At 43.8% G+C, this 18433-nt stretch overlaps 1 long non-coding RNA gene across 1 annotated transcript in view; it reads left to right on the top strand.

Moving 5' to 3' along the window:
• The window catches only part of LOC129385605 (uncharacterized), a 103407-nt gene that overhangs the window by 78113 nt on the left and 6861 nt on the right, over window positions 1-18433 (top strand). The window contains exon 2 of the long non-coding RNA XR_008613078.1: window positions 17949-18000. This is a non-coding gene — a long non-coding RNA (uncharacterized lncRNA). The remainder of the gene's footprint in view (window positions 1-17948; window positions 18001-18433) is intronic.

Genomic DNA, 18433 nt, shown 5'->3' with positions numbered 1-18433 from the left:
TAGACGCGTCATCGTGAACGATCGAGTGAGAATATTTTAGAGGAGGAATAGATGTAATTTATTTACCATTGAGGCGAACGTATTTCCAAAACTGTTTCGAGTCCTCTACGAACTTCTTACCAAGACTCGAGAAGTAAGAATTCTTAGCTCTTTAGTTAGACTTTGAAAATTGAATTTCAATCTTCTTAGCTCACACTTGTTTTGCAAAGAATTATTTTTTGCATTTCATGTCCATTCGCCTTATACGTCGCAGTAGAGTACGCAGCTGAGTGTTAAACCATGGTTTATCCCTAGTGCGTTTAGATGACAAGATTCGAATGGGAACGAAAGTTTCACGCAGCTCAAATAGTTTTTCTTTAAACACGTTCCATAACTGTGCAATATTCAGTTCGTCTGCTAGTGTATCAAAAGTGGGGAAATAAGTTTCAAATGCCGAATAATTTGTGTCATAATTTGCTCGACTATATGCATACACCTTTCTGGCAACTTTTTTGGGAACAGATATATTCTCAATATTTACATCAGCCACAACTATATTGTGGTCGCTAACACCGGGTAAAACGTGGATATTCGATACAATGTCAGGCATATTACAATGAAGTGAGTCAAGAACATGAGCTATACTGTCATTTCGAGATGCCTCACGGACGTACTGTTTCATTGCGTCTATTACATACTCGTCCAGAATATAAAAAAAGTCGCATATAGTCGGCCTCCGGCAGTATACCTTGGTTCACTGCATGACAAATTAATTTGTGGAAGATTAAAGTCACCCCCTATCAAAATATGATCCCCTTTATTCGTTTCAAGATACTCCGACAACATGAAAAACTGCTCGTACGATGTGCTAGGAGGCCTATAATATGAACAAACTATGACACATTTCCCATTCTGCAGCCGAATTCTACAAAAAAACACATTCAATGTCATTAGCAGAACGATCCAACAATATACTAGGTATATCGGAACTTACACCCCTCCTCCTCTTGCACTTCGGTCGAGATGGAAGCATTGATACCCAGGAGGAAAAACTTCAGAATCCGCAATCACAGAATCAAGCCACGACTTTGTACCCAAAATGTGCCTTTACGTTATAGCGCCATTGAGCTGGAATAATGTAACAATTAATTTTTTTCTTGATTCCATAAAATTAATATTGGCCATTTAAAGCCGACCGATCGCAGTCATAACGTGAGCGGAGTGCTGCTCGGAAAACAAGAAAATCGCGAAAATGGAATATCATTCAACTAGGAATCGTTGCGTCTTTCAGCCGTGGTTTTCGTGTAAGATTACGGAGTTATCAACTTTTTTTTTTCGCAAGTTTAAAACTTCATAACACAAGCATTTGACATTCGAAGGCCAAACACAGGGTAATCCTTGTGAGGTTTGAGATGAAAGTTAACAGATCAAATATCGCATGAATTTATCTCCCTTGATTAGGTATTCGTTATTTTTTTTTTTAAATTGCGCCGGCTGTCTAATCAGTTTTAAAGTTCAAATCGAAACTTACGACGTTGCCGCTGGTATTCCAGGATGTTCTTCAACTCAACGCTCCACCTTAACTAAATTATCATATTGATGATGATCAATTCTATTCGCATCTCCGAAACGGGGAGGCCACAAATAGTCGCCTATCCTGCTTCAACTAACAAGAACCCGCATTCAAAAAATCTGTTACGATAGATTTATTCGAAAGAAAACAACCCGACCAACCCTTACGATGGACGTATTATTGGCAAAGGGAACTAAGCAATGACAAATGCCAACGAAGGAAATTGTTTGGGAATTAAGCCCTACGTTTTACTCCATCTATTACAGCCTACCATTCTGCCTATCCCTCTTTGATCTTTCCTCTCTTAAATAAAACATATATCTCTATATCGTACAGCTACTATCTATGTGTATAACGACCCCGGCACTATCGATCAGCTCCCTGCTTTTCCCCAAGAATATTTTAAAACGTATCTGGTTAACCTCCCTGCCTCTTCATCTCTCTCTCTTGCTTATCTTGACTGCAGACTCGTTAAAGCTCCCATTTGCGTTGAAACCCAGCGCTTCTCGAAGGCTTACACATCTGTCGCATAATCATTTTCTTTACAATGGCGACAGATGTGTTAGACAAGCTTGCTAACATTAGTACATATAGCGAAAGAGCGCTCCTGGAAAACGAGTGATGGCTGTGCAAGATGAGAATATGGGACATGACGTGGGACACTCGTTAAGTAAACGATTGAGCGTGAATGGGAGCTGTTTTCAAGCAAACGATCACTTGTTAGACAACGCATATACTGTATTTTTTTTTCGTGTGTCTTCTTTGTGTCGTTCATCAGCGCTATATTAAGGAAATGTGTCCTCACGAAGTGGGTCAATTCACCGTATACAGTTACCGCGCTCATTCTTGTCGCATAGTCTTGTAGGATACGGTAGTGTGAGGGTCAAACGAACAGCTTGTCTACGCCCGCGCAGCAGCAACCTCAGCCGTATATTTGGCTTCAGTGTGGGAGCGTCCTTCCTAAATGGTGCTGTGTGCACCGTACGCCCACCAGAAACACGTACGTAGCCAAATTACGAGCAGTATGCTAAGCGCTCTAACTTCTATAGCCCGATGATCGAAGAGAATGCTTTCATCACCTACACAGCAGGGCAGTAAAGACAAAAAACATTGAGAATAGTCTTACGAGAAAGGAGATCAATTGAATGAAACAAGGTGCCCGACTGAACAAGGCTGCAGCACCGGGCGCTTAAACGTCTATGTATGTTTAGTTTCATTTTGGTGTCAGTGCGTGCACATTTTGTCTCGGTTGCCCCGGGGCCGGTGCATACGGCCGCACTGCCTGTTTCCCAGTAACTTGTAACCTGTCAGTTAATATTCCACTATTTCTTTGCCATCACGAACATTTTTAGTGGGCGATAACGTGCCCGCTCACCTGGACGCCAGGCACGGCCCTGACCGTCTCCGCACGCTAGATAGCACTCGTTCACGTCGCGGAAGAAGCCGGCCGACGACCCTCGCGCGCAGTACGCGTCGGAGGACACCCGCGTGCACCTTTGCTGCACCGTGTTCCAGGCGAATGCATATTGGCGGACCGGAGCATAGTCGTTCGCCGTGTCGACGCAGATTCTGGGCTTCACTGGTGCACAATCGGGGACCGTCTCAGTAGCTGCACGTGTGCGGAATGCATCGAGTGAAAGAAAGAAAAACTCCACGCATTTGTTAAGTCCTCTTACGACATCTTTCTAGCGGAGCAAGACGTTGACGAACGGGCCCTATAACGTAACACTATTCCAATTTCTTTTTGTTCCAATCTCCTGACGTCAAGTTTAGGTAACCGCCGACGCAAGCATCGTGTGGTGGCCCGCAGTGTTGCCTGAACAGCCAATCAAACGCTGTCCTCTTTTTTCGGAGTTACCTATTGTTTGCTTTAAAAACGAATAAAATTGCCTACATTGAGCAGTTTTTCTTATCTAATTGGCTGAAAAGAGGCGAGAAGCACGCTCCAATGGAGATGGTTTTGATGGGGTCGAGCCAGCGCAGTGAAAATAGATAACCGGATGAAGAGGGAGGTGCCGGCGCCCGCGATTGGTACGCTTTCCCTTGCTTAGATTGTGGTGGCTTGTCTAAAATCGCGGCCGAATATAACGGACATTTAAAAATACTTCTAAAACGAATCCTCAGCAAAGAAGAGTTGCCAGAGCGATGCCGCATACATGCCGAAAGGGGCCAATAACGTTATGCGGTTACGCAAACATGTTTACTATACGCAAACAAATCCATTCTCTCCGGCAGCTCCGAGTGGTCAGTGCCTGAGCAATCGGCAGCAGCCATCTTCTACTCCTTTCGGAAAGGGGCAGTCCCTGGATATTCAGAAAAAGATCCAGTTTTTTTCGTCATATTATTGCATTTTCAACGCGTACACGTAACTTTGACGCAATGAGTTTTCGTGGTTTTGTGAAGACGAGTGACCGACAGATGAAGTGGGTGCAGCCTGAAACATTCTGACCAATAACAGAGGGTCAATGGCAAAACGGCATCGAATCAGAAATAATTGTTTTTGTATTGTTCGGTTGAATCGTGCATAACCAGTGTGTACACGTCATGTCAGATTGGGAGCTATCGCGGTTTTCCTGACGTCGCATGACTGACAGGCGAATTAGGGGTGTTGCAAAATAGTTTTTGACCAATCATAGAGAGCTGATTGTAGAATTGGCATAGAAAAGTTTGGAATAGGTTTACATTATAGAGCCCATTTCGTGCGCTCTGTCCACTTCTCTTTGCTCGTCGGTGTTTCTCTCAGCCGCAACGATGCTGACCCTAGCAAGTTCTGACTTTGTCCTTATGTGTTTACCTGACATTTAGGTTGCCATAACTTAAATGTCCTGAAGTACTTCATATCGAATAGAAAACAAGCGAATGTCCTGTTTCTTGACTCTTCAGGACCGGCATACAATCTGAAGTACTGCTCTAATGGAGGAGGAACTGTGGTTCCCTGTGTTGCATGTCATTATCGGAGAACGCAGTTTTAAAATTAGGGTAACAGAACATAAATGGGCAACCTGCCAAACAAAACACAAATTGTTCCTGGCTGCTTATTTTTTTAAAGGCCTAGGCGCCTGAATAAATGTCTCTAACGGTCGGAATTGCTTTCTCTCGTGTTAGGAGCCCATCCGTCCAGCTTCATGCCACAACGTACCACCGCTTCATTACTCACAGCAAGGCTTCCCACCACCTAAACAATACCTGCCGCGAAATTCATGCCCCGCGCGCCTCGCACATTTTCAATTCCTAACCTGACGTGGCAGAAAGAAAACACTGCGCGGAAGTTTCCAGACTCTTGGAGCACGTGATGAGCAGGCCCTCCTCACTCATAGCACTTGCATTCCTGAACTCGTTCTCGTGTTTATTTCAGCACAACGTTCCGAATAACTTTGAGATTTTCACTTCCCGCGTTCTATAATCACGTCCTATAGTAAGGTAGAACGGTTTCCTTTTTTATTACGATTTGATATTGATTATATGCGCGGCGTTACTTCCGCGTTGGAAAAATTCACCCAGCGTTCCGAGGAAAGGTGACATTGCGGATGCGCGGTGTTACTTCCGCATTGAAAAAATATCAACCAGCGTTCAGAAAAAAGCTGACATTGCGGATATGTCATTTCCGGCCCCCGGCGCTAACTTGCTGGAGAATACGCAGTGCGTCTTCCACGCGCCGATGTCTCTCGCGAACTGTCGAGACGGAACCGCGCCGTTTTCATTATGGTATGTGTTTCTCCTTTTTTTTTTTTCGCAAGGGCGCTGGTAATCAGCGTCGTGCCTTCGTGAAATGCTTGACTGCTTGATAATCCGGCGTGTAAGCGCGTGGATTAATTTGCATGATTTCCCTTTCGTGGGCCGAGGGCTCTATTGGCCAAACGGGTCGGTGTTCGAACGATCGCTTGAGGGACCATAGGGAAAGTGGCACTGCCTCAGCGAATGCTGGCCTGAACGGCCAGCGTTCCAGACGAGGTTGAACGGCCAGGTGGCTTCAGACGTAGGTTGATAGTGAAATATTTGAAGCGTTTTGCATTAAAAAACAGCGCGTGATAGGTGTGTAAGCACCCCGGCCCTGTTTCTCGCCAGGAAAGTGTGTAGGTATCTGGACAATACAGCCTCCGTAGACTTGTTCCGTTGTCTCCGGCATTAGAGGGCGGAAAGGGCAAAAATAATGTTGCCTGTTTGCGTCTAGGTTCTGCGCACCCCATGAATTCTATGTTTCTTTGTTTTTTGTTTTGTTTCTTTTTCAGTAACAATTTAGTTGAAGTCTATAGGATTCTGTGCTCTGTGTTTCTCGCTGTTGTTCGATTTATTTTTTGTCCTATTTAATGATATCTCAACTCTTTAGTTACCTCCAACTAAATTCAATTATTTTGTCTGATAGCACGTGTTCTTGTGCGATCACTGAATAAGGACGCGAAAATGGAACCCATTTTACGGAGCATGCATTCGACGTAATGACGGGAAAACGAATTTTCCTGCACCGTAACAATGTATGTAGAGGAGAAGTACAGCTTATTAAGGAAGAAAGAGCATAAACAAGAAAATTCATTAGAAAGAAATTTCAATATTGAATTTATATTTTGTGATCCAGCGGAAAAATTGTACGGGGACTGTTTTAATAAAGCCTTGTTTGTTTCGTTTTCTGCGTCGCCTCTGCTATCCCGTTACACTGCGACAGGTTTTCCATCTTGAGCCACATTTGCGTAGTTTTCCGCTTACTTCTATATTTGAGCTGCTTTTCGTAAACACACTCGATTCCAAAAAGAAGCGTAGGCTCTTAGTCGAATATAGCCTCAGCCGCATTTTGTCTTTTCCTGGTATTTCCTGAACATTTTGTGACATTCTGTACTCTGTGCGAATAGAGGATGGAGCAAGCCGCATTTTTCAAGCTGATCGTGCGGTTCATTCGTGGAAAAATGTTTTCCTCTCGTTATTCTTGCGACACGCAGAAAATTGGGTTGGCTGAAACATGGTTACAGCTGGATTTGCTCAAATAAATCTGGAGGACGCCGTGTCTCGACTCTGGATGCGTCACAGCAGACGTCATTAGTGCGGAGAAAACCGGCTCTTTTGCTCGGACAGCGTCCACCACTCACTCCGTTTCTATTGGCGAAAATCAGCGTCATCTGATATGAATGTTGCGAGCGTTCTTTGCAACTTTTCGTGGTTTTTTTTTCTCTGAAGTTGTCTCGCAGCGGCCTCGAACAATCTATTTTTGGCGAAAAGTTGCTAAGTGATTATTTTATCTGATGTTTTCTTGCTTTACTTTTATGCTTTGTCGTTTATTCATTAGCTCCCTGTGGCTTGGGAGAGCTTACGCACTGGCTGCCTTGGTGCCTTACCTGCCACTTCAATTGCTGTTGTTGAAATCAGCCTAGTGAAGGTTTTATTATTTACCTCTATGTTATCTTCACCTTCTCGATATACAATTGCATATTTGCTTGCGAATACCAACCTGAATTCATCTGCTGCTACCCTTATTGCGTCTAGGTTGGCCAGTTTCTCTTTGAATAATTATACTCTTTTACTCTTGAAATTGAGATAAATTGTAGACCTCACTAACACATCGTCACTGCACTATACCCTACCTAACGCTTCTACATCATCTACTAATCAGGGGTCAGAAGAGAGTATGGCATCTATATCATTTCTTTTTTCACCATTAGGTCTTTTCCAGACCTATTTCCTGTTACTGAGGTTCCTGGAGAAGGTATTCATTTTTCGGAGCCTATTCCTTAGCGCGAATTTTACTAAGATCTCTCCTCTAATGTTTCTACAATCGATGCCTAGTCGCGAATTGCCTGTTTCCCAGCCTGCGTGTTTCCAACTTTGACATTGAAGTCGCCCGTGACTACAGCACAACGAGTTTGCACCTTTATAATTTCTAACTGAACATCTTCATAAAACAGCTTTATTACTTCATCATCTTAATTGGATGTTGGAGCATAAGCTTGTACTATCTTTATTCGATGCCTCCTATTTATTTTTATTAGGACTCCTACGCTCTCATTAATGTGGTAGAATTCATCAATTCTGTCGGCGATGTCTTTATGGATTAAAAATTCTATACTACATATAGCAATAAGCAAATGTATTCCAATTTGGTTCTGGTGTAAGTTTTCGGCAGCAGCATCATCGTCAAAGTGTTGCATCTTAAATGTTTAATATGGTTTGCACTTGCTTACAGCAATATTAGCACTGTGTTTGGCTGGACAGGATCTGAAATAAGTTCCTCTGTTAGAGGTCTTCGGTCAATGCCCACATCACAAGCCATCACAGCGGAGGGTGGCGAGGGCACTGTTGCAGTTTTTAAGGGCAACAGAACTGGACCAGCGGCTGTAGGCTGAACAGATGTTTATGGTGCTATAGCTCCTACAGTGCTTTGTGGTGATGGTATGCGGTGATAGTGACGGACTGTGACTGTATGCCTATGTTCCTTTCTTTCTTTATCTCTACTTTGCTATCACTTTACCTCCCCTTCCCCTCTCTCCCCCCCATATGGTAGCAAATCGGATCTTCCCATCTGGTTAATTTGACTGCCTTTCCCCTTTCTCTCTCTCTCTCTCTCTCTAGTTAAGGTCTGCGCCACCAGATGGCTGCACTATGCAGGCCACTGAGCCCTCTCACCTTGACACTAAAGCTCCTTCAACGCCTCCGCCCATAGGTCCAGGCTCCCGGCTCGCCTGTGATTATGGAATACCGGACCCACTCGGCATAGCGACACAACGCTCGCAAACGCACGCTGCTTGTAAAGCTCGCGCGGGCGTTCGATGGTCAGGCGGATAGCGGACAGGTTGGAGAGGCTTCACGCACTGGCTCCAGGACAAACGGAAGTAGACGACACGACGTCACGTAATGACGTGAAGATCCAGTGAAGACGGAGCTCAGCCCCGATCGCTTGGCGAACGACTTGAGGACAAAAAAAAAAGCGTGGCTATGGAGGAGGGTAACTTGCGAACCTCCGTAGCTCTCTTGATATGAGACGCGTCTCACTTGAATCGTGGCGCGAATGTTTTTACTGTAACTGTACCCAACGCATCTAGATAATTTGTCCGAACAATCTCAGGGACCCTCTAATATAGGCGAAGTCATTAAAATGCGCGCAACCTTCAGGCCTCCACAGTATTCGGCATGTCACATTGTACTGCAGAGAATGAAGTCGAGGGCTCGAGTTGTGACCTCAGTGGGCGTATTCCGAAAGAGCGTCATTCAAGAAACGCTCATGTGTATGTCTTTTAGTACACATTAGAACGCTATGGAATTCAGAGCAGTAAACTGTAGCCAAGGTTCAAAGCCACTGCATTTCTTTTCGACGTTAAACAACGTAAATCAATCAATTGCCAAGCCTACGTAGTATGACTTCAACTTTTAGTTACTAAGCACGAGAAAGTTTTTCGGTTTCTTTTTATATTTTGTTCTCAATTATTGAAATGGATTGCCTTCTTTTGTCTCATTTATCAATTGCACACGTTTCCTACACTGAGTGACTGGCTCACCTGCACGCAGTCTTCAAGTGCAAGCTGCTGCTCACCAGCAACCATTAACAAACAGAAAAGCTTTCTTTCCCTCCAACATCATCATCAAATCCGCTCAACCTAATGCTAGATAGCGTGGCTGTACTCGTAAGAAATGACAAGCCAAGAATGACTTGGCAGGACAACTGAACAATAAAATGTGTTTAAATTGTCGTAGAGCCAGCCACGATGCTCCTCCACCTTGAATAAAATAACAGTGTGCGGTTGAAGCTCGCGTCCCTTCTAGGCATGGGTGCTTTTCTCGCGGCAAGTGCTAGAATAATTTAATTCGTTGTATTGTTTCCGATTGATAACTCCAGGCAACAGCACCATTACGACTCTTGAATAAGCACAGGTTCACCGTGAGCGGGGCTTCCCGATCGAACTAGTCGATTGTGTATACAGACCGTTCCATCGCACATCCGTTCGATACCGGATGTGTCGGGCTCGCAAATGCGGCCGTTCGCGAAGCCGTTTCAACCTGGTCGCGAAGGGCCAGGATAATGTCAACACTAACTAATCACGCGGAGCCCTATTTTCTTTTGCATATCTTCAACGTGACCAAGATTGATAGTAATAAACGAAGTGTTACGTGTGAAAACCCCGATCTCATTATGAGAAAAGCCATATAGACAAGGGGGGGGGGGGGGGCGAGGCTCTGAGTTAATTTTCACCACGAGAGGTTCCTTAACGTGAACCCGATGCATGCCACAGGAGTGCTTATGCATTTTCATCCCCAACTGAATGCAGCCGCCGTGGTCGGGATGGAACCCGAGACACGGTGTCCATTAGGGTTAACGTCATAGCCACTAAGGTGTGGCGGCGGGTTAAGGTTGACGCGGGCGTAGCCAATATTAAGTCAGAAGTCGCCGGGAACATTATCCTTGCACTGCAAAAGTTTTCGGTTGTTGGGAGGAACACTCCAATATAGGTGTACGGCAAAGCATCCATAAATAGGCCATTTCGGCAGCATTGAATGGCTCGTATCACCGCCAATATAACGGACCTTTCTCATGATTCGCAGATGCGCTTCTCTGCACGCCACACTTGCCAAACTAATGGTGGTACTGGCCGACGTTTGAAGATCTGCTCACGGCGCATGCTGGAGCTGGATTCACGCGTATGGTTTTAGCGTGAGAGCCACGTCTACATTTCTCATGGTATAATGTAACCAAACTGTGCTTGCAGAGGCTGTTTGCGAAACTGACCAACGCCGCCATGAATTGGGCAAACTGTCTTGCATGAAAGCTAGCAATATAGTTACGAAAGTGGTCTATGGCAGACATGTAGACGACGTAAGAAACGTAAAAAGGACGTTTACGTGCCACTGTAAACTTATGTTGATCTTAATACGTATATGTATTTTCTCTGCGCCCCCCCCCCTTATGTAATTTCCTGGAAAAGAAACGCAAATGTTCAATGGATGCTGATTATAATAATAATGATAATTTCGATATGAAAGAGGCCTATGATTTATAGAGTTGCTAAGGCTCCATTACTAAATTTCTGTAAAAGCGCATATTTGGACGTGCATCCGTTGGCAACCGGGGAACTAAGGGGCCCTGCACCGACACGTAATTAAAACCTACCTATCATCCAGCGTACAGGAGCCTCTACTCTAATTAGAATAGTGCCTGTGAGACTGCAGGAGCTTTAATGTTCCTTCTCCTCAAGCACTAACATCTATGCAGGCCGTGACTGCTAACGGTGTAGAAAGAAGTGATAAATTCAGACCGATCGCGGAACAGGCAACTAATTAAAGCCTGTAATAGCAGAGGCGAAATATACGCAGACGACGGACAGTTTTGTCGAACCAAAGAGAGGAAAAACTGCTGCTAATAACCCAACACACTCTCATCCAATAAAAATGCAATATATATTCCTACTCCCAGGGAATGATTAATTGCATGGCAACTTCAGATGTTCCGAAGAGCACGCAGCCTTGTCTTCATCTTCGTTTCTTTTTGTGTCCTTTTGTTGCGCTGTACAGATACCTTTCAATGATGACCGGCCAACCATCCCATATCGCCAAACTTGCCGAAGCACGTCAAGTGACAAGGAAAAAAAAAAACGACAGCAATAGCTTCTTGAGATAGGAGCGGTGAATTTAGTGAAAATGCATTGCGTGCTGTTGCTGGGGCAGAATAAGCAGGGAGCGGGGGTGCAGCAGTCTCATCATATTTGCAACGAGAGTGATGTCAGCGATTCTGAATCCACCTCACGGTATTTCCATCTGGCGTTCGTATGCCCAAAAAATACTTCCAAATGGCAACTCTCTAACAAACTATACTTTAGCGTGATAAACGTGAACAGCTCTGTGCTGTTGTCATAAGCTAGGCGTTGTATGCAGCGCTGCGTTTCGCCACTATATTGCCTTCCCAATCACCATGACGACAACAGCAGCAGCCGCGACAGTGATGACGAGGGCTATGAGAACGACAGCGACAACGACAACTGCGAACATTAAATGTTGTTGAAAAAAAGACGTCGTGTCCTTCCATAAGGCACGCCAGAAACGCCGCACCACTTCGGCTGTTCACATGATGTTCCTTGTTAACAAAATGGATCACAGGCCGCTGTGTCTGAGCGGACTTTGTCGCTACGATCCATAACTGCCAGTTGTCGAACAGGAGCAGCGATAGAGAGCGAAATATAGGGTAACAAAGTAATTACGAGCAAATACAAACCACTCGATTTGGGACGAAAACAGCTGGGCAAGCTCGGCTTTTTGCGCTCGCAGTCCTGTGGCAGACATATTAAGATGCTTGAGGGGGAAATACGGGGGGGGGGGGGGGGCGACAAAGAGAGTGAGCAAGAAAGACAGTGAGATAAAGTAAAGAAAGAGAGAAGGCATGGACGTTAACCAGAAGAGCGTCTAGTTTGGTGCATTATTCTGCGGGAGGAGAACAAAGGAATAGAAAGAAAAGATAGATGCGAAGGCTATGAATGTATGCAGGTGCACGGACAGTGCCACGCAGGCAAAGTCGCTCGCACAGTCCAGTCACTTTGACATAGAACAAAGCCACCTTCGCTGCTTTGTGGGCATATGATCATAACAGTGGCTTGTTGCACTTGTTGGTACGTGCTTATACTAAGAGATTGCCAGCATACTTGAAGAAGGAAAAAACGAGAAGCAGACATAGACGGAATGACAAGGTGTCTGGACTATTTCACCCACTTTCCTATCCCTTTGTTTATGTTTCCTTCTAGTTTCTCCCTTTGTTCAAGTTTGCTGGCATTCTCCTAGTATTGGCATATGATCGGCGGGAACGGTGCTCCAGTAGCGTGTGTACGCACAATGGACGATCATCTAGTCGCCCCAGTGCTTTGAACATTATTTACTTTTGTATCTCCAATTGAGGACAGTGGCGCAATAGGTGGTCTGCTCTCCTGGAAGCCACAGACGCCACACGCAGGTCTGTTATACATTCCGATCAGCGCTGAATGAGCTCTCGTGAAGGCGACTCCCCACCACAACCAGTACGGAACAGGTGCTTCGCGTAGGTGCAGACATGGCGGAGGTTCGATTTGCCGCGAAGGGTTTGTTCTGCAAAGTCTGGTGTGCCTTATGTATGGGCGGTTTTTCACTCCGTTACCAAAACTAGCGTGCCCAATGAAAAAGCTGCTTCGCAACGTGTGTTCTAGAGTGTAGAAATCAGGGACGCAGAGACCTTCTTTGTTGGCGCCCGAGCAGCCCCATCTGCGTCCTCATCTCCACTGATATCGCAACGACTGGGTAACCATTGAAAAAAAAACTATTATGACCTTTGTCTTTAAAGTAGTTAAGTTCTACAATTCTCACGCGAATCAGTCGTGGGATCCACGTCGTAGGGAGGACTGAATACATTGCAGTACCGGCTAAGATGAAACCACTAGATGACAGGAAGACAAAACGGGGCAACGTTCATTTTCCATAGCCTTTGTGCCTTCGCATTTGTTTTGTTATTGTTAAGTTTGTATGTGTGATCACGCGTAGGCTTGTTTAACTCTCGCACTGACTTTGCTTCCAGAAACGACGTGAAGGAAATTATGTGTGAAACCCAAACTACAAAAACTGCTTGGGACGCGTCTATGAAGATTCATCGTGGATGAGATTGTTACCTATCAGGACTGACCATCGAGCAAAACACCCTGCTACAAACATTTACACGGCTGCAAGATTGACGGTGACTCGAGAACGCGGACACACGTAACTGCAGAGATCACTGCTCTCCTTCTATTGGATGCTGTGTTGTCCATCATCGATCTCTATAGTTCTCCGGAATCGCTTCTTGAGACCAATCGTGAATATATTGCTGCTCGTAGTGACAAATGAACATCATGACTAGTCTAGGGCCGCAGGCTTCAACGCGCTTCAAATTACGAAAATGGAGGCAGAGTCGCTAGGGTGGCGAAAAACATCGCTCGATTGCGTTTGAGAAAACGCTGAAGAGAAAAGTAGGAGAGAGTGCATCAGTAAATCATCCTCCTAAAACAGTAAATGAGCCACTCTTACTGTGAAAAGATGGCTAATAAGCAAAAGACAAAAAGAAAACGCAAATATGAAACACAGGTGAAGATGACACCTTGATGTTGCTGCGACATCTTGCCGCGCCATCACAGATATTGATGGCGTTTGCTCAGGTCTAGTTATTTTTCTGTTGGTGAAGTTGCGTTACACTGCGTTCTTAAAGTAGCAAAGAGAGAACTTTGTAGTTTTCGAGAATGTTTGTTGTGCCAACTTTGCCAAAATGCGAGAATGTACTTTGAAACCGATAAAGTCACGCTGACGTATAAAGGCATCGCGTCTTTCGGCTAGAAATTAAGAAAAAGATCAGTATATGTTTCTAAAATCAATTTTTGTAATCAACCTTCGTTGTCCGAAACAAAGAATTATGTTCCTAAACAATAATTTTTCAGTCTGTAGTGATATTGTGTTTCTATTTATTGTATCTCACGATCCATTAATGGAACACGTGTGCATGAGAAAATTTTTACACCAGAACATTTTTAAGGCAGTCCCATTCTAGAGGCACGTTTAAAGTGTTTATACAATGAAGGGGCACAGCCTTTTGCAGGGTCTGCCCATTGCATACCATTGCAGTGACACTTGTAAGCGGATAGAGGGATGAAATACTGTGCGTTGGTTTCTTACTTGTTGTAGAGATATCTTTACCCGGTGGCGTAGCGGTCGAGGTCGAATGCCAGTTTTCGTCGCTGCCAAGGATTTCTGGAAAGCCGATGTTTTGAAATGCTCGCGAGCCCAAGCAGATCAACCTAAATATTTGCCTCCGATAAGCAGCGCTACATTGTTATGTATTTTTTTACTGTATTTTGACAACGTTAGCCTATGAGAAATAAATGTGCAGGGGCGCAAGAAAAATTTGGAAACTGACTGAGGAAGGTGAATAAGAGAAAAAATACTTATAAGCGCTACATTTAAGAAATTGAAACGTGGTGGTTTGTCAAATACAGTCACACCCTTGCATGTTTTGAGGTATCAAGTGTAAGCAAGAGGTATTGCAGCTAAAGTAAGAAAGCTTCAAAGTAAAACTTTTGTATTTTGCAAAATGCGCACAACATAATGGTTCGCCATACAAGAAAATGATTCCCCTACCATTGCACGAGAAACGTCAGTCAAGGTCGGCAGCGAACGAAGAGGATTATGAGAATCGGAAAATATCTGTAATAGCATCGATTGCGTTGTCGCATTGGCTGTCTTGAGATTTCTCTCAGAAGTGTGCCCAATTAGGCTAACAAGCACAGTGGTATTGTACGCGGACAATATCTTTAGAGTCTGCAAAAGCTTCGTTGAATCCTTATAATTTACTCGGAATTATTCCTTTTTTGTGTACGCAGTTGTTATGCTCAATAATAAAATGACGTTCACAATGAATGCAGATATTGTTCTTATTTTGTAGAGCCCACCATTAGTGTCCGAAAGTCAGTCGTTCCGTTAATAAAATATTTGCAAAAGTTATTGTGAAAAAAAAATCAATAGAACGCCGTTTTCTTGGCCGCAAGAAAACGTTTCATAGAAAGCCTTGCTAGTTCTGAATGTGGGGCGAATGACGTTATTGTTGTAGATCCCACGCGTCACTGGCTTCCTCTACTTGGGCAAACCTGTAGATTAACGCTACAATTTCTCTATCTCTGTATGCTTCTCTGAATATAGTACATAATACTATCTTCTAATTCGCAAGAAACTTCTGGTGTTGCTACATCTTTTACCCCTTCACATACCTGAGGACAATATCAACCAATGTCAATATCGCCTTTCAGTTTGGTGTTTCCGGTGCGGATCGTCTACCATCTGAATATTGTCGCTGTTGCCCTTACATTGTCTGTTTTGTTATATTTGGACAGTAAGTCGCGTACTAAAATTACGCCTGTAATATCTGTTAAATGGGTTCTGACATGTTTCTTGAGATCTGGCTTCGCCGCACAATAAGCTATACTGTGGCGAAGCCGCTCTTTATGCTACTGGGTGAAATTAGAGCAAAGTGCCAGATAGTAAAACTTTCACAAAAGCCCACATTTATTTATTTATTTATTTTGTTTATTTATTTATTTATTTATTTATTTGTTTATTTATTTATTTATTTCCATTTTGCACTTGCTACGCAGCACCCTGCAGGTTGAATGAGGAACATAATACCACAGACTAGTTAAAGAATAGAAACGTTTTGTACCTCTCCATAAACTATTGCGCTCGGTTATCGGACTCAGAAAAAAAATATTCCTTCCTGACTGGCCCAACGTGGGAGCGGCCCGCAGCGCGCTGAGTCGCGTACCTCAGGACCTTCATTAAAGTTTTGCATCCATCCATTCTCTGGCATAGTATGATAACAAGAAAAGCGATCTAACGTTGATGAATTTATCTAACTATGCGACATGCACTCATTACAATCGACAGAAGGTTCGCTAATCAATCTTCTGAACCTAATGATTAAGATTATCTGAAAGTGGTTCTACACATTTGTTCTTCATTCATTCTGGCAGAGACAAGTTATCGGCTAAATCAGGCCTAACAAACTTGCAAATTTCTGTCAGCTTGTCAAAGACTTTTTCAGTTTCAAACCCGCATACTGTTCCTGGACGACGCAAGCATGCGAAGCGTCCTCATTGCAGTAATATTTTTATGCAGCGGCCTTGTGGAGTCCGTGCCATACCAAACGCCATTAGTGAAACACTCGCATGGGCATGTCATTAATGTGCATGCTCCAAGATATTTGATTAGCGACCATTACCGGCCAATTTTATGGGCGCTCTGCAGTTCAGAGAGGGTCTCAAACATCCCCTTGTTTTGAGTCGGCGTCTCCATCCTGCACCTGCATATTTTTTAGCCTCATCGCACTATCTAATGCTGGGCTGTTCTCGACTACGTTCTCTTTCCCTTGGCACCCTTCGCATGAAGCTCCTTGACATGAATCCCACAAGCAGTGAGAAGAACGTCTAATGATTTGCAGCTTGAATTGCAAAAGGGTGTGATAGCGTTCTAGTTTGTGTTCTAAGGCGTTGCTAAAAACAGCGAGCAACCGGACAAGAAGTAGCGCTCACTTCTAACTGCATTTTCTCTAGTTTATGAAAAAAAAGCATTTATAAGCACACTCTGATTTCGTAAATCACAAAGAAAATGTAGTGGTAACATTTTCCTGGTACCAAGAACGTGTGATCATGCAGATTATGGTACAGCCTAAGGCATCGCAAAAAAGATAGTTCTTTTTGTGAACGAGCTATAGAAGGCTCACTAACAGCAGCTTCTTTTTTCGGTATCCATTTCTTCGATCATGTTACTCCTTTGGTCACTCACGTGCCTTACGATTGCTCTGACATTTTCAAAGGCAGGGATGAATCCTCAATTCGAACAATGTGGCACTTCCTTGCAGTTTGCTGTGATCGAGGAGATCATATACTAATAGTAAGGATCATGTCATTCAGATATAAATAATTCTCCGATGCGCGCCAAATACTGCGTGTCCCACGTAAGTTGTGCCAAAAATTTAAAATGTGCAAGTGCCACGTTGCTAGACTGAACGATGGAAATATTACATCGTTCTCCGTCACCCCGAGCAACTCAGGCTATTTTTTGTACTTCTACAAATTACACGGTTATTATTATTATTCTTCAACTTCATTGAGAATTATTTATGGAGGAAAAGCGTTAATGAGAATTCAGTAGAATATCTTGAAAACGTTTTTATCCAGCTTCTGTCGCTCAATACGGGCTGCATAAAGGTTTTTTTGCAAGCCTGATATTCCGTGAAGCAGAAAGGAAGGTGCCGCGCGACTCGTTGCAAGACACTTTTCTCAGTGACAGTTTTCCTGTGAATTCAATATTTGCGAAGTTGGGTAGTTAACACTAACTAGTTACGTAATTAGGCAAGATACAAAAAAAATTGTACGACTCACTCCTAGCGACACATACAATTTCACCTTTTTTCACCAATTTTTTTTAAACGCCACAATGTATGTGGGGCATATGGTACATTTTGCGGCGTGTATTGCCCAAAGATATGGCGGGTGGTATTTCAAGACATCTATGATCTTACGCATGTAATTTCTTGTGCAAAAAATGAAATGCGTTCTGTTTTAAGGCGCTGTCTGCTCAGTCACTCCCTTCAGCTGTAACTTTATTTTCGAGGTCGATGACACCCATTTGAACCAAGCCGCGCTTCAACATGCCATACAGTGCTAAACAAAATGCCACTGGGACTCGCCTAAGTAGCGGTTATTGTCTTATACCAGGGCGCACTTTTTTGAAGTTGTGTCCTATTCTTCATATTCACGTGGGAACTAATTGTAGTACAGGTGCACAAAACTTGAAACTGTTTACTCTGAGCGCACAAACGAATGCCACCGATGGTATTTACTGAATTATGTGCTTAGTACGACATCGGTGTTTCTGTTCGTTTTTACAGAGCGATCGCATCTAAAACAGGCCAGTCGCATCCAAAGTCGCCGGCGTCACAGGTGAGTATCGTCACAGAGTATCTTTAATTTCACCGTAAGAATATAAGGAAGTTCATCGTTGCGCCTATTTTGCTACTTTCCGCTGGAAATTCCAATGATCTACGGCATTTAACCTTTCTTTGCGGCAAGTTCAAGTCATCAGAGTGATATTTTGCCCGATGGAACAACGTTGCATGAACATTGGAGGTAATGACGTACGACTCCGTACACTGTAGCGTTTGAATAGCGCATTAGTGTCACTCAATAAAAGCCATGAAAGAAGTTCACTTACGTCGCACGGCTCTGGATTTTGCCAATACGCCTGCAGAACATGCGCGAAGAGGTACGTTATTTCCGTTGAATGCTTGACTGCAGTTTTTCAAACAGTTGCTTAATCGCTAACAGTGGGTATTTGTCCAGTAATAGAAGCAATAACAGGGATTATAGGGTTGCC

This window comes from Dermacentor andersoni, chromosome 7 (genome assembly GCF_023375885.2).
Source record: "Dermacentor andersoni chromosome 7, qqDerAnde1_hic_scaffold, whole genome shotgun sequence".
Lineage (NCBI taxonomy): Eukaryota > Metazoa > Arthropoda > Arachnida > Ixodida > Ixodidae > Dermacentor > Dermacentor andersoni.
Note: the sequence above shows the minus strand (reverse complement) of the source record. Positions and strands in the feature narration are given on the sequence as shown.